Below are 23,546 nucleotides of genomic sequence, written 5' to 3'. Positions count from 1 at the left end.
GAAAGAAAATAATTACGTGGAAAAAATGCTAAGCAACATATTCAAGAAAAGGATAAACTACAATCAATTAAAAAGCAAAACAGAAATGAAACATCAAAACATAAAACATTTTTCCTTGCTATATATACAAGGACTTTCCCAACAATTATCGAATTATTTCATTAAATATGATATTAGTAAAGTCATAAAGGACATAATACATTTCCAAATATTTCACTAAATTAAAATCTAAAACACCAAAAAACTAAAGAAGTAATATTACATATTAAGTGCCATGTACTAATTATGACTCTAGAGTAGGTTTATGAATTTTTGGTAAACAGTAGAACTTGGCAGAAATACCGTTATAGTTTGTTAATTTCTTCTGGGTTTTTTTTGTCAATTTGTTTTTTGTTAAGACCCTTTTTATTAATCTGTTACAATTATTAGTTGTTTTTATAATTGGATCATTGTTAAGTTTATATTTATATTATATATATATATATATATATATATATATATATATATATATATATATATATATATATATATATAATTTTTCATTTCTTAAACTTTTTGAATATGTTTATGTTTCTAAATGTTCTTGATTTTTGGTCTCTTCCGTTTTTAAATTAGGTTTTTTTAATAATTTGAATGAACATGAGCTCTGAGTAATTTAAATACTATACTAGACTTTGGTGCCGAATTGAAGAAAAATAAAGTTCTGGAAAAATTGCGGCCAATTTATATCATAACTTCGTTTGACAAGACCAAAATCTCAACTGGGTTTTTGGCATCATCAAGTTAACCTCCCTGTGGCAGACGGTATGCTCCGTGTGGACCCTCGGGCACTCTAAAATTTTGCTAAACAACGCAGTTGTTTGCATCTAAATCATACATCTTCAATATATGAAAAAAGTAAGCTGAGGCGACTAATAAAGAATGTGTAGTCCGAAGATGTCTAGCAAAAAGAAGCTCACACTGGCACCACCCGACTCAGAGACAGTTATATCAAATAAATGGCGCTCTAAGGCAAAATTAGTCTCAAACCTGACAGGTCAACTGACCCACGCCAACTGAGTCTGAGAAGCATTTCTTTTCATCAGTAAATGAAGATTCTGCTTCTAAATTAAGTCATTACTAAAATTATTTTGCAATTGAATTTTAGTTTCTCATTATGTTTTAAAAATTTACTTACTGTGTTTCTCTAGTAAATTCTTTCAAAAACCTATCATTTCAATTTCTTAATTCAATTATTTAATTTTTTAATATTACTTCACAGAGAAACAACAAAATATTCTGAAATTATTGTTACAAAAAATTATGTACAAGATGGTTGGCTTTGTTTTGCAAGGCTTGTAATCCTAATAAAATATCCAATAAGCCAACATTTTAGTAATCATTCAAAGATTATCTCTACTTTGCAAATAGTTTAATATAGTTACGAAGCTTGAGATTAAATTAGTACCTATTTTAAAAAAATTAAAATAATTACCTTTTATATGGTTGACAACACTGAATCTATCTACATTCAACTGGCGAGAGGAACAAAATTTTATTCTGTTCTTTCTAAAAATTCCATCAAAATGGTCCCGTTCCCTGGGCTCATCTAACACATGTGATAGAGCAATTGGTGGATACAGTTGAGACTGGAATTATTAATATAATATCATAAGAAAGTGTTCTACTATATCAATGCTCAAACATATTAATTAGATATTACTTAGAACAATTATGAAGCTGATCACGGTAAAGGAACTCCAGATGAAATGGAAAAGACATGCAAATAAACAACCAACAAAATAGAAGAACAGATATTCTAACTAAAATTAATTATTTTGATAATTCATTAGATGAAAAATGTTATAATATAATAGACAACCGGAGCGTGCCATTATATTTTTATAGTTCACTTTCAAAAGTTTGTGAGTTAGTTTATGTTCTTCAAAGTTATTTAAAAAGTGTTTAATTAGTTTACTGTTGTTTAAGATGGTAACGTGTTTTGTGCCAGAAGCTATTTTTTACAAAATTTATCAAAGAAAAAATATGAAAAAATCACAAATCACTAAAAATGTATACGATTGTCAATGCAGTTAAAAGTTTGAAAAGTGATCCTTGACAGATCCTTGAATTGGTTAAAAATTTGTAATTGATATTTCTCACAAACCATCCCATAACAAAATAGCGAATTTGAATATAAGAACAGAAATGACTTTTGGAAAACACTGAATATTTTAAAAATTTACAGTAAAATTCAACTAAATTACTGCATTTGAAATTTGGAAGTAGCAATACACTTAAAAAACCTCTTTTTGAGAGGACCTCAGTTCCCTTAGGTTATTTTTCATTATCTTGAAGCTGAAATCATATATATTATTATGCAATTTGCATTTGACACAAAAAATTCTAAGCCCCATCCATGAAAAACTCCCAACAAGGACACTCATCGTTAAAAATTAAAAATTTGTTTGTGAATATAAAATATCTTTGATAATTCCTAAATATTTCAAGAAAATAATTACTTTTTCTTCATTAGGACATTCTGGTGGGTTGAAAAAAGAAAAAGTAAGTAGATATTTCAATTCAACATATAAAAAAATTGTAATAGTATCATATTCAACTTAATGCTGAATAATTCTTTCTGAATTACAAATTGAATACTTTGGATTCTGATTATAATTACGTCAAATATGAAGGTCACTGTACATTATTCTATAGGTAACATAGTTACAAAATTCAAATTTTCACCTCCGTTATTACATGAAATGTGGACTTGGTTATTGCATAACATCAATTTCATGTCTTTTTATAAACAACTTGAAAAATGACTTCACATACATAAATATTTATGTTCTCTACTCGCATATCCAAAATTGTAGATAAATAATACTTTTGAATTATTGATCACTTGAGTACATTGAAGGATTTCTTGTCCCAAAAACTTACCATTATAATATTTATTCTAACCAACACACTAACGGAAGGCAAATGAATATGGCGATACGGAGCCTGTATTTCTTCTTCTACTAAAGGCAATAAAGGCCTCAGCTACCAAGGCTATTCGGCCTGGATTTAGTATTAAGCCACTTGAAAATGTAGAAATGTACTGAAAATTTCCACTGTTCGGAAATTTAATTAACGGGGAAAGAACCATAAACCTTATTCGGATTATTGAACAAATAATGGAGAGAATGTATATTATTAATATTTGAGAAATAATTGTAAAATATATAAGCTATGTCTTGCTTTTTACTAGGAATTAATCCGAAGACACTTTGTTGATGTTGTGTAAGAACACCAGTGTAGCTCAGTAGTTGGAATTAATTTTTTAAAAAATGAAAGTTTTTTTTCTATATAATTTAGATGACGAAGAAACCATTCAAGACAATGAGAATAACTAGTTAATTTTTCCACTTGAATAGAAATGAAGGTATTGTTTAGAGTCTTTATTAAAAATGAAGGGTCTGGTTTCTAGGGTATATATTGCGAAGATGATTAATCACAAAGTATGTAATGAGATCCAATCTAAGACAACAATATCTTTTTTACATAATAGATTGAAATTAAATTGTTAACATTGTTAATGGCGGATTAGTAAAATCATTAGAAGCTAGAGAAATATTTCAGTTTAGGATCTTAATTTGGGCCAATTTATTTAAGAGACTTTGAAATAAATAACTACTACTGCATGATTGTTAATTAAATTTAAATTTTTGATGAGCCTATAAGTAATTTAATTCAATTGCCAAACCTTTTTGATTGGTCTTTCAGTGTTCAAGTGTTTTTACGGGAATATTCTGATCTTTTCAATTTTAGGAATCGAGGGGTTTTAGTTCTTACTTTTTTGAAATTGATTGAATTTTCAATGTTTGCAGTTTTCAAACATAGTTTACAGGTCTTTCTTTTTTTTATTACTATTTAGACTGCGAATGAACGTTTTGTACTTTGACTAGATAAATCAAATCTTTTTGTTTTACTTTATATAAAATAAAAGGAAATGGAATAGAGGATGAAAGATAAATCTTACAGTTATTCAATCAGTAGATGTATATTTAGAGGAACAATAATTTAGTGATCAAAACAAAAAATTTTCATTTGGTCAGATTCATCTGATTTTGTTTAGATAAGTACAAGTTAATTCGATATTTTTTGGAAAGCTCTTTAGATTTCCTTTGAAATTGAACTGAGTTTGATTCTTCAGTCATTTGATATTAATTGTGTTTGTATAGCAATATATATTAAAACAAATGAGAGGTGCATTATAAATTATTATAATGTATCTTTTACGTTAATTTATCATAAGTTTCTAACAGAATAATTTCATCAAGCTGCCACTGTTAAAAGCATAATATTATAAAAGTGTATTAATTGTTACATACAAGTAGTTTTCTCTATAATATCGATGTTTTATTAGTAGCTTCCAAGTTTTGAATGTTCGTTCAGTTTTCGTTGTTAAGTGACAGGAAAAAATAATAAAAAACTTTTGCACGTTCTCTTTGGATAAAGTTGATTCTTAAAAGCATTTTCCATGTAAACTAAGTTCCATTCGACGACAACCCCATTAAATTAAATAGCAGAAATTCACTTGCTACAAGTTACTGCAATAAATATTCTTTAAATCAAATATAAATATAATGTATTTACTAAATTTTATTCTAAACTCAGTTTCAAAATTATGAAAATCAATGAGATATTTTCTACACATTCAATTTGATTCTTCAAAGTTTGAATTTTATGGTAATTATTAATTAATAGCCAACTGCTATACCAAACTATTGCGCGTCCTGGGGTTAAGAGTAATAAAATTCTGCTCTTTACCCGAAATTAAATGTATATAGAAATGTAAGCATAAGGAAACAGAAGACGGTTGCCGACCGACATGCTTAATCAGCAGATGATATCGTCACTGCGCGTGCGGATCCGCGTAAGAGCAATTTGTAAAGACCGCGTATTTGCTTTTTAATGATTTTACAGGAGGAAGATAAAACTTGCTGCCAACTTCAGGCCTCCTACTGTTCCGCGGTATTGTTTCGATAGCACAACTGACGTTTCTCATAGTCTAGTATAAGCCAATAGGCGTTTAGAATCGGCCAGCACGATATTTGAATTTTGCGCGTTATGCTGTTACGCGGTATTTACAAACTGCTCTTACGCGTTTTCGAACGCGCAGCGACGATATATTATAAAATAACAAAACACATGTTTTTCACGGCTTTTTTTATAGTAAGATCTTTATTGTAACCTTTATTGTAGTAAAATCCATTTAAGTACTATTCAAAATCCAAAAAGTTTGTAATAACTGTATTTTTGAAAATAAAATATTTTTAAAAAGTGACAAGTGTTGCAAACGACATTTCTGGCGCTGCCCGAACAGGATTCTAGTACAGAAGCCACCCGTTTCATGGTCAATTTTAATTGTTTGACGAAAAATCACCGAACCTAGGAACAGAAGAAAGAGCATGCTGTGGAAATCATCAGTGATCATCATTTTGTAAATGTTTATTCCTTTTTATCCCTTTATGAGCGTTTTTAGTGATAATTTACATTTACTTATCGATAATCTTGTCATAGATAGTTCCAATAAACGTATTTCAAATGTACCAAATAACCCAATAAGCAATATGCCAATCTCTAGCCTTTGTGCCACATTGCCCGAATTTTCCTCGGGAGATAATTTATCAACCTTTATAAAATCAGCGGATAGCTTTTCTATCGACACAAAATATTACTTCAGCACAAGAATTCATTTTAAATGCTAATATTATATCTCTTATCAAGGGAGAGCCTAGAGATTTTCTAAATTATTCCAATAAATCTATTTGGACAGACGTACGACCGGCCTTGTTGTCTAAGTACGGTGAAAAACAAACGTTCAGGTATTTTAGTTACGCAATTATCGACAACAGTTCAAAAATCTAATGAAACTTACGACCAATATCATCAACGCGTGTCGAATAATCTAAACGACTTACTCCAACATATCACTTTAAATGATAATGCAGAAACAGTGACTTTCAAAACCCCTTATTTTAAAAATATGGCCCTTAAAACCTTTTGCTCCGATATTAATGAACCCTATTGTGAATATTTGTCGCACTTTCAAATTACTTATCTCGAAGAAGCCCTTCAAAAATGTATAGCATATGATAATCACAAGAGTCAACAGCAATACATGAAGTTCTTAAAAAAACCAACAAAATAGGATGCTTACATCGTCTAGGCAAAACTCTCAACAGAATCGACCAAACAATAGAAATAACAATTTTTCTATACAACCACGTAGTAAACCAGATCGTAATTTCAATTCTCATAATAACTTTCAACGAAATAATAATTCACAATTAAGCAATTCTTCACCGTCCCCTCGTAACTAACCTCAACAGAACTTCAACTTTCCGAGAAATAATTTCCAGAATAATACCCAAAAAAGTTTATTTCCAAATTCGAATTACGGTAACACCCAAAATTTCAACAGATCTTCACTTCATAGAAATACTCAGCGTTCACAAAATAATTCCATTCCTATGAGCGGTGTACAAACAATTAAGGAAAGAAATCAACCCATGAGTGTTTCTACTATAATCTGGCCGGTCGGTAGTGAGAGCAATAAAAACGCGTGATCGGCTCATGAGATGCTAGTGGTACCTTTTATAACGATTCGTATTGGCTGAAGCAATTTCTGAGAAAGTCAAGCTCACACAGCTGCACGTTACATTGATTTATTATTATTATATTCTAAAAATTTTATATTAATAATTATTTTAAGCTTTTGTTTTATTATGTTATTTATTTACTTTGATAAAAATTAAAAATTAAACTACATTTCTAAAATGCGCTTTTACAGTAAGAATTATGTAAGAATAAGTAAGCATTTTTATTATTCTTTAATACGTGGTATTATAGTTATGTTATACATTGACTATCCTCTATTTTAAAATAAATTTTATTGTTAAAAGTGGCTGTGATATTCATGGAACTAAATTTAAACTGTCTATTTACGTTATTCAATCTGAAGAACAATCATTTCTAAACGCGTCATTGCTTCAATACTTTTAGAATTTTGACAAAATGCATCTGAGGATACAAAGCATAATAAATATTTATTATTTATAAAAACTGGAGCGATTTTCCTCATTGCAACCAAGTTATTGTTTTTATTGTAGTTGCAATCTTTTGGTTAGTGTGGGTAAAAAAATATTCCCAGACTATAATGTTTACATATTGGATAAAAGTGGCACTGTTTTTAAATTCCACCAATAAAACGCTAAGACGATGACAATGGAATGTGATAAATGTAAAATAATAATTATATATATTTATAGATACTTATAAAAAAATCAAGGCAACTTGTGAAATATGTAGGTATAACATTTAGTAGTTAACTAAGTGAACGAAGATGTTAATGTACGAGTGCTATGCAATTGATAAATAATAGTATTATTTATATGATATGATATTAAAATAAAATATTTAAAATTCAAATAAAAATGTTAGTTTGAAAAAAGCATTTAAAATTCAATTCAAATTTGCCACTAAATACCTTTTAGTGTTGTGTATGGTGTGATTCAGGCTTACAATTTCTCTCTCACGCACTATGCACGTGATTACTCTCTGTAATGAGCGGCCAGATTATAGACGAACACACAATTTCAATATAAATTCCACAATCGAAAACGAAACAGAAAACTAGGACGAGAATAATTTTCAGGATTTTCACGAGAACCTTATCGAAGAACAACCGCACCCCGCTTAATCTTAAATAATATTCGAGACTACCCTCAACTACCCTATTTTGTAATGCCGAAATCAAAATTAAAAGTTTTCATCGATTCAGGTGGATCTAACACCATAATCTCTCTGGAAGCTGCAAAATATTTTAACAAATCTCATATTTATCATAATATCATAAACCATTTACATTAACTTCCATGAAACTAACTCGTAAATCGTAGAACGATTTATCGCAATTTTAGATTATTCAACAAAAACATTAACTTTTACAAATTTAAATATAACATTCGGTTTGAAACATTATATGTACTGTGCTTTTCAGATAAAAGTATCCACCTTTAATAACTTTTGTAATACTGGTATTTAGAAAAAATCCAAAAACACGTCAATTTATGTTGGAAGGGGCAAGCATTATGGCTTATTTAAACTTACTGGAAAAGCCACCCCCTCACCCCTAGCAGCATCCCCTTTATTTTTTTAAATTACTTTTCATATTTTTTATGTAAAATTTGGATACTCCTCTTTGAGCTGATTTCAAAAATGTATAATACTTGTAGGTTAAAGTGGTTAGTTTATGAGATAAACAATTTTTCTTTTAAGAGCACAAATTTTACTTATTATTTACTTTCACCTTATTTGCCTGTACTAAAATGGGTTGTACAACAGTTCAAACTCTTTAATCTTTTTAACTGTGCTATTTATTATGAAGTTACAAAATGAGTACCATTCACTTCCATACAATGGTATAATCTATTTTGAAATGCCTCTCTAACATTGCTAATACGGCTGGATTTAATTGTCGACATTCATTTTCTATCCTCTCTCGTAAATCATCCAGAGATTCTGGTTGGGTAGCATAAACTTTTGTTTTTAAATACCCCCATAAAAAGAAGTCTAGGGGTGTTAAATCCGGTGACCTAGGTGGCCACTCCATCATCTGCCCCCTTCTACCTATCCAACGAGCGGGGAATGTTTCGTTTAAAAATTGTCGGACAGGCATAGCATAGTGTGGGGGAGCTCCGTCTTGTTGAAATACCAGTAAATCTTCGGAAAGGTTATCATCATTTTCTATTATTGTTGTAATACATGGGTCAACCCCTTCCCTGAGTAACTCTAGATATGATTCACCATTTAAATTTCCATTGATGAAGAAAGGTCCGACAATGTGGTCACCTAGGATACCACACCAAACGTTTAACTTTTGGGGATGTTGTGTATGGAATTCACGCATAATATGTGGATCACTTTCAGCCCAATATCTACAATTATGCCTACTTACTAAGCCATTTAATGACCATGAGCATTCATCAGAAAAGCAAATATTGTTTAACAATTGTGGATTGTTATTGATAATTTGCGTCATTGATTCGCAAAACTCTAGACGACGATCAAAATCATCTTCATTCAACTCGTGCACTAACTTAACTTTGTATGGGTGGTACTTGAATTTATGTAGAACTCGGAAAACTGTAGAAGATGAAACACCGATCGCTCTACTTATTGTTGACAACGATTGGGGTTGTTGAGCCTCTAAGCTGACTTGCCCTAAAATTGCCACTTGGATTGCTTCGTTATTTACGAGTCCCTCTCGCTTATGCACTTTATTGCAAACAGACCCTGTTTCTCCATCAGTTGAATTACATACTTATGAGTTGCATGTCTTCCGTCACGTAATTCGTTAAATATTCTAGCAGCAGCTCTTGCACAATTATTATTTTGGTAGTATAAACCTACAATTTCAATTCTTTCTTGCAAAGAGTAAACCATTTCAGAGAAACAAAATAAATAAAGTATCAAATTACACTATCAATAGTGACTACAAATTCTAGTTGACAATGTCAAACTTTAATAAAAAGTAGAGTTTTTTGTTGTTTGGATTTTTTAAGTAGAATAAATAGCACAGTTAAAAATATTAAAGAGTTTCAACTGTTGTACAACCCATTTTAGTACAGGCAAATAAGGTGAAAGTAAATAATAAGTAAAATTTGTGCTCTTAAAAGAAAAATTGTTTATCTCATAAACTAACCACTTTAACCTACAAGTATTATACATTTTTGAAATCAGCTCAAAGAGGAGTATCCAAATTTTACATAAAAAATATGAAAAGTAATTTAAAAAAATAAAGGGGATGCTGCTAGGGGTGAGGGGGTGGCTTTTCCAGTAAGTTTAAATAAGCCATAATGCTTGCCCCTTCCAACATAAATTGACGTGTTTTTGGATTTTTTCTAAATACCAGTATTACAAAAGTTATTAAAGGTGGATACTTTTATCTGAAAAGCACTGTATAATAAATTCCTGTTATCAAACCAAACCCCACCAAAATAGAAGCTATCCAAAAATTTCCTTTGCCAAAAACTGTTAAAGAGATCAAATAATTCCTAGGATTATTAGGATATTATCGGAGATTCATACCGAACTTCGCTAAAATCACATCCCCATTCACCAGATGCACTCGAAAAGGAGCAAAAATCGACCCCACCAATCACAACTATTTGGATTGTTTTGAGAAATGCAAACATTTATTAGTTAACGCCCCTGTACTCCAGTATCCCGATTTTTCAAAATCTTTTGTTCTAACTACAGACGCCTCGAATATAGCCATTGGATCTGTACTTTCACAAGACAATCACCCTATCGCCTATTATTCCAGAACTCTAAGCTCAGCAGAACAAAACTACTCCACCATAGAGAAGGAACTTCTTGCAATCGTAGATTCTTGTAAGCATTTCCGTCCATATCTATATGGTCAAAAATTTTTAATCGAAACTGACCATAACACTCTCGTCTGGATCTATAAAATCAAAGACCCCACTTCTAGATTAGCACGTTGGAGACTCGAATTAGAAGACTATAATTTCGAAGTAAAATATAAAGTAGGAAAAGAAAATCAAGTAGCCGATTCTCTTTCTAGAGTACACATAAATGCGCTTACAGATAGTTCAAACTGCGCTGAACCTCCAGACAGCGACGATATTTTTGACATTGACGAATTTTTAGATAAATTTGATAAACACCAATCTTCCTACAATACACAACATACTTCAACAGAAAATCCTATCACGGGAATCTTAATTTCTGAAGAACCCATTAATTTATCGACAAATCAAATAATTTTCATAACTGAATCGCAGAATCATGATATAATTTACAAAAAAATATTTAATAAACATAGATACGCAGTAAATTTAACTCAAAATTGGCAATCTGGAATAGTAAATACTTTCAAAGAAATTTTACGCCCAAATCAGAAATTTGCAATAAAAATAAATCACGAATTTAGACCTTATATTTGTAACTACTTTCGGGAAAATTTTTATTCAACAGTTAAAGCTATTTTTTGCACGTCAATATTACAAGACATCAAAAATGAACAGAAACAAATAGAATGCGTAAAGAAATATTATTCCGAGAACTAGATACGGTATCGATAGCGAGTGAGTTTTTACGGTGTTGTGAATAGTAAAAGAATCTGGTTTTCACCAGTGGCGGACCATTAACACAGTTTGTCCAGTGAGAAGTAGTTTCAGAAACTGTAAGTTCACCATACTTATATTGTTCTCCAACAGTCATCAAAAGCTATTCATCAGCAGTTAACCAAACTGTTTTTCCAAGCAAACAACAAGCAATCGTTTTTTCCGCTATCAACAATGCCAAATTACAGGATTACCTTATCCCATTAGGATCAATCATTCAACCAAAAATATTATTTTTTCATCAAGGCTTTCGAACAATCGTGTCTGTATGTACTTGGCAAACAAATCAGTTGTTGACAACTTCATGAACAATTATGGCTCCATAACCGTCAACGGCGAAAAACTAGTAGCTCGTCGACTCATAACTCCGGCTGATAGAATCATACTTTCCAATGTAAGTCCAACCATCCCTCATCAACTGCTAACAGATGAAATATTAAAATTAGGTCTAAATCCAGTTTCTCCCATGACGTTTCTAAGAACCGGTGCAACATTACCTGAGTATAGTCACATTATAAGCTTCAGAAGACAGATTTACGTAAGCCCTTATACGAAACAGCTTCCAGACTCCATACTGATTGAATTCGAACAAACCAGCTACCGAGTATTCCTCCAAAAAGATGGACTAACATGCTACAAATGCAAAGCTGATGGTCATATAGCCTCACAATGTATCAATAGCTCCAGCCAATCAGAACCTAATACATATAGTTCAACATCAAATATTCAACCGCTTTCGACTTCCCAAACTCTTCTTACAACCCCAATCCAAACTCTTCCACCATCTTCGTCAACAAATAACATCAATACACAAAAATTGACTTCTTATCCAACAACAGAAGACTCTTCACTTATTCAAGAGACGCCCGCAACTTCAACGAATATGGAAGCAGAAACGGATGCAACAGATATTCCCAAAATCACAAACAAAAGGCCTATGGAAGACACTCCCACACCCGATAGCGATAATAACATAACGCCCGAAAAATTATTCCCTAAGCCAAAACCAATACTAAAAAAGAATAAATCGAGCAAGAAACAATCAACAATATCCTGCAAAGAGTTCATCGAAAATCATTCGCCACCTTTCATTCTGGACTACGACCAATTAATTGTTCTACTAGATAATGTGCCCGGCTCACTCCAACCTGTAAATATAGCTCTAGATTTCACTTCTGACCTCCTTGCGCTTACTACTATGTTAACCGAAGTACATAAATGACAAGGCAACAAAAACGAGAATCACCAAACTTAAAAAAAAGATATTTAATCATCTTGGCCAAGACTTAATTGACTCTTCATCTACTAACAACTGATTTGTCGCACATAACCCTCTCAAATTAGTCCAAAATTCAACTCAATTCTTCAATGGAACATAGATGGTTTCTACCATCGACTTGGTATGCTACAAGTTATTATTAAAGAATACTCCCCGGACATCATATGCCTTCAAGAATCCAATCTTAAACCAGATAGCAGCTATTCAAACAGTCAATTTCAATTCTCCAAAACTCGTAATAATACCAAACGTGCTAGTGGAGGAGTGGTAACTTTAATAAGCAAATCTTTACAAGCAGATCACTTCCATGTAAACTCAGATATCGAAGCCCTTGTAGTAAAACTCACCAGCCATAAAACCTCTTACATCTGTAATATATACATTGCTCCCGACTCCACAATAGAATACAAAGACTTAGAAAACTTACTAAATCAGATACCAAGTCCAAGAATCATTATTGGAGATTTTAATGCACATAACATAACCTGGGGCAGTAAATCGACAAACTCAAGAGGTCATATACTAGAGAAACTCATTGCCGACATTCCACTGAATTTTCTGAATGATGGAAGCCATACTAGGTTCAACATATCCACCGGGGAAACCTCTGCTATCGATTTAAGTCTCTGCGACCCAGCACTTTCTGCCAATCTATCATGGGAGGCTCTCTCGTACTCCTATGGAAGCGATCACTTTCCAATTATTATCGAAAATCGCACCTCTCCAGGAAAATGTTCACCAAAATACTCACCTAAATGGAGAAGAAATTCTGCAGATTGGACATCCTTCAGTAACCAGATTGAGCTAAACATGGATAGCTGCGATAATACCAACGATGTCCAGAAATGTGTATTGAACTTCAATAAAATCATCTTGGATAGTGCCAGCCAGCACATTGGCCAAACAAAAGATATAAAAGGCCATACTCCAGACCCCTGGTGGAATCAAGATTGCGAAAAAGCTATCAGGGAAGCAAAAGCAGCGTTGAACAAGTACAGGAAACACAAAACTCTCCAAAATCGCGTAGAGTTGAAAAAATACAAAGCAAAGGCAAAACTTGTGATCAAACAATCCAAGAAAAAATCTTGGCAGGAATATGTTTCTGGAATAAACTCCTCCACTCCAATAAATCAAGTCTGGACCAAAATAAGAAAAATGAATGGACATAGTTCAAAAAGCACTATCCGTAGCATTAAACACAATGATCGTTACTACTCATCCACAATAGATATAGCCAATATTTTGGGCCAATCCTACCAAGAACAATCGTCAACTTCAAATTTCACACGCGACTTTCTCAATTACAAGACTCAAATCGAACAAACTCCCATCAGTTTTGAAGATACACTGGATAACCCTTTAAACCTTCCTATTACTATAGAAGAACTTGACAGCTCCTTAGAAAAAATGAACAACTCGAGCCCAGGTCCAGACAATATTCCAGTCATTTTTCTCAAATATCTACCATCTTCAGCAAAACGGCATCTACTGAAGCTTTTCAACAAGATATGGGAAGATAAAGTATTCCCTTCTTTATGGTCTGAAGCTATTATTCTACCATTTTTGAAATCTAAAAAGCCCAAACAAGAAGCCAACTCGTACAGACCTATATCACTAACTTGCTCAATGGGAAAACTGCTAGAGAAAATTGTCAACCAAAGACTCATATGGCATCTCGAAACTTCTAACCTCTTAATCAAGGAACAAACTGGTTTTAGACCAAACTGCTCAACTCTAGACAATATTGTGGATTTGGAAAGTGAGATCAACGAGGCTTTTGCCACCAAACAGGTATGCGTAGCCATTTTCTTCGATATCTCAAAAGCATTTGATACCTGCTGGACTCCAAACATTCTGATACAACTACGAAGATGGAATATCACAGGAAATTGCCTAGCTTTCATCAACAACTTCCTTGCCAACAGAACATTCAAGGTTCGGGTTGACGAAGTACTATCTGATGCTTACCGCCAAGCAAATGGAACCCCACAAGGCTCAGTTATCAGCCCTACTTTATTTCTGATTGCCATCAACAACATACTCAATAATCTGAAAAAACCACTGAAAGCAAGAGTCTTCGCAGACGACCTAGTAGTTTACATAAAAGGAAAAAATATAAATACAATATCTGTATTTATTCAACAATTCATCACAAATTTGGAACTATGGTCACGTCAATCCGGCTTCAGGTTTTCTGTTACCAAAACAACAGGTGTGGTATTTAGCAGAAATCGTTCATATACTATCCCAAAACTTTATAACCAAAATATCAACTTTAAATCATCAGCAAAATTTCTAGGAATGATCTTTGACCATAAGCTTACCTGGAAAGATCACATAGAGAAGTTAGTCCAAACATGTATGAAGCGGCTTAATATAATGAAAAGTCTAGGAAATATAAATTGGGGATCTGACCAAACAACGCTACTACTTATATATAAAACGCTGATTAGGTCTAAAATAGACAACGGCTCCATAGCATACGCATCTGCCAGAAAAACTGTACTTCGCAAACTCGATGTTATCCATAATACAGCATTAAAAACAGCTTCAGGCTCGTTTACAACATCCCCTAATACCAGCATTCGAAGTCTTCTTGGTGAACCATCATTAAGCTAGAGACGCTCTATATTGAGCTTGAATTACGCGGCTGCTATATCCACAAATGCTGAAAAACCAGTTTACAATAAGACATTCAACAACATATATAGAGATCTTTTTGATAAAAAACCGCATCTATCTAAGCCATTCTATGCCAGAGTTAGAGATCTTCTTCAGAAATTTAACTTAGAGCTCCCAACAATGTTTCCATCCACTGTCGAACATCCAGCTCCGTGGACAATCTCTACCACTCGCTGCCATACTAACTTGACCGGGTTTGATAGGAATACAAATCGCCATGAAATCTTTGCAGAACTCAACAGGATACTGCATAACTACATTGACTTCAACATAGTCTACACGGATGCTTCGAAATCGGAGGCAGGAGTGGGTGCTGCAGTAGTGACCGCAACTGAATCTTACAGCATAAAATTCTCCCCTCACACTAGCATATTTACGGCAGAACTCTATGCTATCTTTCATGCCCTCAAAGTAACTACCTCCTTCCCAAATCCCAAAACCTTAATTTTAACTGATTCCTTAAGTAGCATTCATTCCTTGAAACATCTCTATCCCAAGCATCCAATATTACAATCAATCAAATCACTGCTTCACAATATCCAGAACGACAAGAAATCTGTCCATTTCATTTGGATTCCTGCTCACATTGGCATCAGAGGCAACGAAGAAGCGGACCTATGTGCGCGCAACGCAATCGTAAACGTTAATGCTGAACTCATAACAAAGTGCGTGGTGAGTGACGTGAGAACACTTATTCGGGAAAAAGTTCACAACCACTGGCAACAAGACTGGCAGCGATCGCAAGACAAACTTCGCGAATTTAAATCAACAGTGACACTGTGGAAGTATCCTAAAATAACACGCAGAGCACAAATGATTATTACCAGACTTAGAATAGGGCATTGCAAATTTACACACACTTATCTTTTCAATAATGACAATGCTCCTATATGTGACTCATGTCAAGAACACTTAACAGTGAAACATGTCCTGATCAATTGCACTAAGTTCGACACGTACCGGCTAAAATATAGACTACCCACAGACTTAAATATACTCTTAGGTGTAAACTGCCCAGTTGATAAATTGTTGGGATTCCTAAAGGACATTAATCTACTAAACAAAATCTAATATTGTATATTGTTGTATATTGTTATACACCCCGCTAATCACCTTGGGTGGAAGCGGTTTAGCTTGAATTAAAAAAAAATAAAAAAAAAAAATATTATTCCGAAAATCATAACGGAATATTAGAAACTTATAAACATTTACGACATCAATTTTATGCAAACAACTATCTCTAATTTCATTAATAAATGCGAAATTTGCTTAAAAAATAAATACGAAAGACACCCATATTCCGCAATTACGACCACTACTCGGTCAAAAACCTTTTTACATTTTACACATAGATTTGTACACACACACACGTGCGCGTGAGAAAACCCGTCCCTCTAAGCATCCACCCTCAGATAAATCCACGAGTGGGTGCGAAGGACATTCCACCACCCCCTGTCATTTCGACAGGTCCTCATCCTCTTTCGCGTCGCAGTTTCGCGCGCAGACTCCTTCCTCTCCTCTGAGGTCTATGGGAGATTCTGGGATGTCATATCTTTTTGTTAACAGATTAGCCTGTTGACTATACACTCTTGGCTTCTTGTACTGGACATCTTAATGTGTGTGTGTGTTTCGCTGCCTCGGGTAAACTTCTTCCAACCTTCTTCGGCAAGAAAAGATCTAATCCGAGTGGTCCTTCGCCTTCTCTTGCGGAGTTACCGTGTCGGGGGGTGTCCTCTTGTGGGTTGACTCTGAAAACCTAGGATCGTGTATAGATTTTTTTTATATTTTTTTTGTTTTTTTTTATTTTTTTTTTTGGAGTTTTTTTCGGTTTTTTGTGCTTTTTTTTGGATTTTGGTTTTTTTGGGGATTTTTTTATACCAACCTAACAACCTACTTTACCTATCCATCCAATTGTCTTCTGGGCCTCTTGTGTTTCTTATAGTTTTCTTTAGTGTAGCTTATGAGTTTCCTCAATTCTTCGTTGAGATGCGTTGCCAGCTCCTCGAATAGCTTTACTGCCCTATGGTCCATAATGTCCAATACTTTTTCAGGTCCCGTTTCTCCGTATATTTCCTCGCTACTTGTTGTCCAGTGAACATTTAGTGCTTGTCTTAGCGTTATGTTTTGTTGAGCCTGTAGTTTCTTCCTGTTTGTTTTGCACGTGTGTCCCCAAGCAACCGAGGCGTACGTTATAATCGGTATTATTATACTCCTGATAAATCTGAGTTTTGTTTCCGTCTTTAACTTGCTTTTTCTACCGATTAATCCGCATAGTCTTGCTCTCGCTTGTCTCACTTTGTCGACAGTGTTTTCCACGTGTTCGTTGAAAGTGAGACTTTGGTCTAGCGTTACGCCTAGGTATTTGGCCTTTTTTATCCACTGGATTTCTTCGTTGTTAATTTTTATTTTCCGGTCGGGTTGGTGGCTCCTTTTCTTCTTGAAGAGAACTGCCTGGCTTTTCTCATAGTTGACTTGTATTTTCCATGATTTGCACCATTCGTCAATCTTTTTTGCAGCGTTTTGGAGTCTTTTCGTGATGCTTTTCACCTTTACGCACCTCGTTGCTATTGCGGTGTCGTCCGCATATAGCGCTGTCAAGGTGTTCTCCGTTTTCGAAATGTCTGCTGCGTATATGTTATACAGCGTTGGTGATAGTACCGCTCCTTGCGGTACTCCCGCCTGCTGCTCTCCGACCTCCGATTTTTCGTTTGCAACCCGGCATTGGTTTTCTTTCTCCTCTTAGGACTTTAGATATATTCCATAATCCGGGTTTTTGCGGGTCTAATTCGTTTATCCTTCTGTTCCATTCCTCGCTCCTGTGTTCCTGTAATTTTTCTTGAATTTCCTGTTTCATTTCCCTGACTCTACTTTTTTCTTCTGGGTTTTGTGTCCTTTGGGCTCTTCTAACTATTCGAATTTTCTCTTTAATCAGATTTCTCAGATCGTCACTTATATTTTTGAATCTGCCGTATTTATCTGCTACGGGCATTGTGGTACTTCGTTCTATCGCTTCTGATAGTGCTTCTTCGAAGAAACAGACCTGTTCTTCTAGCATCTCCTTGTTTCTTATTTCCGTGATTGGTCCTAACAGCTGTCCTGTTAGCCTTCTGAATTTGTCCCAGTTGGTTTTTCTTACGGTTCTTCCTGTTTGTCTGTTGCCGCTACCAATGGTGACGGCGATTGGTCCCGATATCTACAGGCATCGTCATGTATCTCAACACAGCGATGTCTATAACCTCAAGCCTTCCTCGCTTTTCTTTATTTTTTTAATACTTGTATTTCATTTTCATTTTCATTACTGTCGTTTTTGTTTTTGTCTGTGGTTTCACTTTTATCTTTTTTTCGTTTCCTTCTATTTTTCACTTGCGTGAATTCCTCGTCTTCCACTTGACAGTCTTCGCTGTTAGATTCTTCTATGTTTATTGTCGGTGTCTCGCATCTCCTTTCCCAGTTTTTGTCTTCAATTTTGGTTTGTTTTTTTTTTTTTGGTTTTGTTCGATGAGTTTTGTTAGTTTGGCGTTCATTTCATCTACTGTGTCCATCAAGTTCTGTATTCTAGTTAGTTGTGTTTCAACTGTTCTCCTCAGGATCTTGTTTTCTTCCTCCTTTTTTTTTGTTATCTTCTTCAAGTCTCTTTATTGTGGCTTCAAAAAGTTTCATCATTCTATCCTTCGACGTTCCTCTATCGTAGGGTTTTTCCCTACTTTTGGAGTTTTCATAAATTTGTTCCACTATAACAGAAACCTATATTTGACAATTCTAGATTCATTCTAAAAGTATAACTACCCCAAGATAATTGTAGCAGACAGTGGTACCGAATTCAATTCATCTCTTATCAAAGAATTCTTTAACATGCATAAAATCGACATTCATTACACGGCAGTAAATAACTCTTCTTCGAATTCTCCAGTCGAAAGATTCCATTCAACACTTTCCGAAAAAATAAGAACTTTAAAAGTACAAAATCCAAACGATCCTCTAGACGATATTTTTACCCACGCCGTATTGATTTATAATCAATCTATTCATTCTGCCACAAATTACTCACCCTTTTCAATATTATATGGTCCATACGCCGAAGAAATATATTTTGACTTTGAACTTCCTATATATGAAACGTATAATCAAAGACAACCTTTTATTAAAGATTTATATAATAAACAAAAAGAAAAAAGAGAACAAATTTTGAATGAACAAAATAAAAACTCTGAAAGTATACCAGAGATAAACCTTTCTGAAACCTTATATGTATCCAAGAAAAAACACCGCGCAAAATTACAATCTCCTTATACAACTATAAAACCGTAAATCAAAAAGACACTAGTACCCATCTGATGTTTGTTAAAAGAATCCGACAATTGACTGACAAAAAGACTCATGACACAACTTCTTTGCAAGATAACACTATCCCTGGGACATCCTCGCAAGATCCGGAATATTCCGAATAACGGATATTATGCCGAAGAATTAGGAAAATCAAAAGAAATTTTACATTACCATAGACATGTATTACATATAGATTTAAATTTATTAGCCGAAATCTTAATTATTGATCCAATTAATTTCTTCAAAACTCCTATCAAAGACGGACCTCTCTCACTCCTATATGCCCAATATAATCACCTACGTGAACAAGCAACTAATGACCTTCATAAAATAACGCGTAAGCAAAGGAAAGCACTTTTTAATTTTCTTGCTACAACTATAAAATACATCACAGGAAATCCGGATGACTCAGATTTAACTTTGTTAAAAACACATATAACAGCTAGAGTTGAAAAAGTACGAAATTATAAAAAAAAAATTTAATAATCAAATCTCGTTCAGTCAATCCTTAGATACTAGTTTTAATAAATTGTTGATGAAATTAAATAATAATAGTATTGCAATTGTATCTGCACTTAAGAAATTATCTGCTGATTTAGACGGTTATATTGCTCTTCACAATGAAACAATTAATCTTCAGAACGTAAACGAATTCATCATTAAACTAATTAGAACAATCACCCTCTCCCATTTAGATATAACAAATATTGAATTATTCACTTTAAAGGAGTTGCTATTTTTGAAAAACGAACTTATTCAAATTTACTCCAGAGATGCCATTCTTATTAACGATGAACATCCCTATGAACTCATAGAATTTTCTAAATCTTTTATCTGCGTAATCACCAAAACAATGCTCATAATAATCAAGACCCAATCCTTCATATCAACCCTTATCCTACATTCAGAATTTATCCTATACCCAACGAAGATCACATTATGTTGCTGCCACCTGCTAATGTCTATGCCAACAACAGATGGTATGAAAAAATGTATTGGTCGAGACGAAAATATTATTTGTACAAATCCTATTTCATCGAGATGCCTAATTCAAAATGTTAATAACTGCACCAAATGCATAGCAACCGAAAATTTTGTGCAGGAAACATCACAAGTCATATTAATAGGAATAGTCCATCTTATTAAAATCCAAGATCAATTGATCCGATCAACCAGTGTCCTGTTAACTGAAGAACCAATTGTTATTGAAGGTGTTCTTTACACGAAGAAAACCATCGAAGAAATTTCCGTTCCAGAAGCCGTACCCATGAAACTCACACCAGATCATAAAATCAAGATAGAAAAATTGAAAATTCCAGAAACCCATGGTCAAATTCAACCAATAGAGCCGTTGGAAAAGCTACCCAGAATTGTACTAGCTCTAGTGCCAGTCCAAGTCCCATGATTTTCAATCAGACTCAGATGACTGACAAAGTTATCCCTGGCATGAGTTTTAACAATTGTAATGTAACTATTAATAAATATTATGTACGTAAATAGACATAAATTTATTCTGTATTAATAACGTTACCATTAATAAAAAATAATGTTCATTTGACATATATTTTGGATTATTTTAATAAACTTGGACCGCATAAACAAAAAGTATACTTCCTAATAATAAATGAAACACAAAATAAAAATCAAGAAACATTGATAAAAAATATAACTTAAGGTCTAAAAATATTTTAAAAACTACAAAAAGATTCATTGGAAGAATTTTCATGTAATATAGAAAGAAATGTAGGAGAGAACAGAGTCCTAAAAAACTTACGGAAAAAAATGGCGGAATATTTAAACAAACAGATAACAAAGTTTTATTCATTTGTGTGATATTGTACACATTATATCTACAAGTATAATTACAATTATTGAAGCAATATCCTGAATAAAAGTGAAGTGAAAGAACACAACAAAATAATATCAAAACCTAAGATAAATGCACATCAAAACTTGGACAAAAATAGTTGCCTCTCTATGTCTATCATATTTATGTTGTATAGGAACACTTTAATCGACGTGGCAGCAATGCACGACCTCCGCGAGTTACAATTGATAATTGTAAACTATCATTGTGAATAATTTTTTATGGCACTTCCATTTTCTATATCCATGTTTATTTTGTTTTTCAACATAATTTGACTTGAAATATTAACTAAGTTGGAATCTCTGGAACCGTTGGTATTACAACCAAATTCATTTTCAACAAGATGGGAGCTCCTCCCCATCAGGTACGCGAAGTCGGAATGTTGTTGGAAAGACCTTTCCAAGATAGGTGGATTGCTATACAAATGGCCCTACACGTTGGCCCCCTAGATCTCCTGACATAACTCCCCTAGACTTTTACTTTTGAGGTTATGTCAAGATCAAGGTCTATAAAAGAGGATATACGAATCTAGGCGAACTTAAAGATAGTATCAGACACGTTATAGCATCCATCGACGGCAGAACCATTTTTAAAGCTACACAACGTTTACTAACGAATACTCGAAAATGTTTTGAACAAAACGGCGACATTTTTGCACACTTAATCTAGTTTGTATTTGTTTTTTATACTGTAATAAAATATTTAGATTATTTTTGAGGTTTATCTCAGCCAACTTGTTAAAAAAATAAATATCCACTGCCAACTTGTTAGAGAGATGAATAAGTTAATAAGTTTGTTATTTTTAGATTTAGACTAATGCTATATAAGAGCTTTTATATTCTGTGAGTAATTTGGAAAAGTTTCAGCAAAAAATATACAGAGTGTTCTATTAAAAAATATTCTATTTTTCTGATTTAGTCGAAAACGGTATAAGCAATTGTTTTTCTGTTGTTCTGTTGAAATATTAGTTGGAATCTCTGGAACCGTTGGTATTACAACTAAGTTGAGATTTCTGGTATACTTGGTGATATGCACGTCAGGCAGTGTAATTGTGAGTGTTGGTGTAGTGGTAGTGTAAAAAGTGTGTTCAGTATGAAATATTTCTTCTTCCTGCTGTGTATAGGCATCATTGCCTGTTTTTCTTCACGTCATTGCCTCTGCTCAGTCACCTGGGAGGTTGTCACTCCATCTTTTCCTAGGTCTTCCAAGGCTTCTTTGTCCTGCTGGTGATTTGTCCCTTGATATTTTCACAATTCGTTCTTCCGTCATGCGGTCAATGTGCTCATTCAATTTTATCTTTCTATCCAGTACCCAGTCATTGATGTTATCTATCCCGTATGTTCGTCTTATGTTTTCACTTCTTTCTCTATCCGTTAGTGTTCTTCCTGCTATTCTTCGAACTATTTTCATTTACTTGCGGCAGCTCAACTATGAAATAAGTTTAGAATTTTCAACCAAATACTAGCGGTGACGTGAAATATTGATCGTTCTAGTTGAGTAAAACACAGAAGCAAACAGGTGCCGGTTCCTTTATCACAAACTTTAGTCTGGGAACAGCCAAGATGGCTTTCATTCTCTATAGCAACAAGTTCTTTCTTCGTCATCTACTTAAACATTCACAAACTATCCACGCACACAGTACCGCGACCGTTAAATTCAAATTATTAACTTGGTATTAAAATAGTAATATATTCAATATACATATTGAAACAAGAAATAAATTCGCTATATGTATCATATTACTCTGCGAAACTTGCACTAAATTCATCAGAGAAAATTTTCCAAAATTAAATGGATAAGAGGATTTCAATTTTGAGTGAGATGCAATGAATATGCAACGTAATACAATATTTCTTAAAAGTAGGCTCAGTAAATGGATTAACTCTACCAGCATCTTTCTTTTTACAAATAACAATATAAAAAAACTTAAAACATGGGTTTGCAACAACAAACATCAACTGAAAATATTTTCATGTTTGCCGGTAACTACGCGCTAGAAAAAGTATCTGACTTTTCATTATCAATTTTTCTTCAATATTTAATTATCTAAATAACGAAATTGAAAATAAAATAAGATCTGAAACTTATGATATTATCACTAATTTTAAAAATAAATTAAAAAACCAAACGGCGACAGAGCAATATCAATTATAATATTTATTGTATGAAACACCTTTACCACTGTGTAAACGGTAAGCAAATGAAAATG

General features: G+C 33.4%; 1 protein-coding gene across 1 annotated transcript in view; it reads right to left on the bottom strand.

Moving 5' to 3' along the window:
* The window catches only part of LOC130897282 (uncharacterized), a 65,371-nt gene that overhangs the window by 22,188 nt on the left and 19,637 nt on the right, over positions 1–23,546 (bottom strand). The window contains exon 3 of the mRNA XM_057806054.1: positions 1,475–1,628. The gene's annotated coding sequence lies outside the window, so the exon portion shown is untranslated. The remainder of the gene's footprint in view (positions 1–1,474; positions 1,629–23,546) is intronic.

The sequence above is a fragment of the Diorhabda carinulata genome, chromosome 8 (genome assembly GCF_026250575.1).
Source record: "Diorhabda carinulata isolate Delta chromosome 8, icDioCari1.1, whole genome shotgun sequence".
In the NCBI taxonomy this organism is placed as follows: domain Eukaryota; kingdom Metazoa; phylum Arthropoda; class Insecta; order Coleoptera; family Chrysomelidae; genus Diorhabda; species Diorhabda carinulata.
The sequence above is the reverse complement of the archived record's forward strand: the minus strand, read 5'-3'. Positions and strand labels throughout refer to the sequence as shown.